This window comes from Biomphalaria glabrata, chromosome 1 (assembly GCF_947242115.1).
Source record: "Biomphalaria glabrata chromosome 1, xgBioGlab47.1, whole genome shotgun sequence".
Lineage (NCBI taxonomy): Eukaryota > Metazoa > Mollusca > Gastropoda > Planorbidae > Biomphalaria > Biomphalaria glabrata.
The window spans coordinates 3039371-3040298 of record NC_074711.1 but is presented as its reverse complement, the minus strand read 5'-3'; the positions used below and the strand labels follow the sequence as shown (position 1 = coordinate 3040298).

The following is a 928-nucleotide window of genomic DNA, read 5'->3' as shown; positions in this document are numbered from 1 at the left end:
CCTCCCGCAGGACGACGGAGGATGGGAGCAGGCAGTGTTTGAACCCGGGACCATCGATAAATCCAAACAACAGTCCAGCGCGCAAACCACACGACCAGGCAGCTTTTAATTGCTAATATAATTACTAGTCCAATATGTAGGACTGTGAAAATAAAATTTTCCTTCGATATTTTTTACAGATAGATTAGATATATAGAACAGCAGATTGACCGTACAACAGAGCATACATATCGATAATACAACAGAACAGACATGTCGATTTTACAACAGAACAGACATGTCGATAATATGATTGAACAGACGGATAGATAATGAAATATTCATTTCATAAAGTCCATATTGAAAAATTAATCTTGTATTCCGGAAGACAGGGTGGGGGAGGGGGGGGAGATTGATAATCCTGCCAGTGTCTGTGTCGACATCGCTGGTGGTTTCAATTCTTGACACTTTTGCCGTTTGCTAAGGAGCGGTAACTCTATGAATATTTTTGTTCAGAGGGTGTTAGAGCTTATGGTTAGACTCACGAACGACCATTCCTCACCAGGTAAAAGTCTGCACATAAAAATTTCAAGATTATGCACTGTGGCGTTTGTGTCTCCCATGTGGTCTAGTGGTTAGGATTTCTGGCTTTCACCCAGGCGGCCCGGGTTCGATTCCCGGCATGGGAACTTTTCTTTTTTAAATTAATTTTTTTATTTTTATTTCAGATTATTTTATGGCCGGTGCTGAACTTCTACCCCCCCCCCTTTCCCCGAGTCTCCCTAGTACACACGAATTTTAACATTCTTATTTTGTGTGTGTGTGTGTGTGTCTATAAATTTTCAAAGCATTAGGAACAAAACAGCAGACTTAGAAATTTTATTAGAATGTGAGAAACCAGACATAATTGCAGGCACAGAAACTTGGCTACATCCTGAAATTTATAATG

The 928-nt window shown here is 40.3% G+C and overlaps 1 non-coding gene across 1 annotated transcript; it reads left to right on the top strand.

The window, feature by feature from the left end:
- The first annotated feature begins 596 nt into the window (after positions 1 to 596).
- Trnae-uuc (transfer RNA glutamic acid (anticodon UUC)) lies at positions 597 to 668 on the top strand. The gene has a single exon. It is a non-coding gene; the product is annotated as a tRNA-Glu (tRNA).
- Positions 669 to 928: the final 260 nt, after the last annotated feature.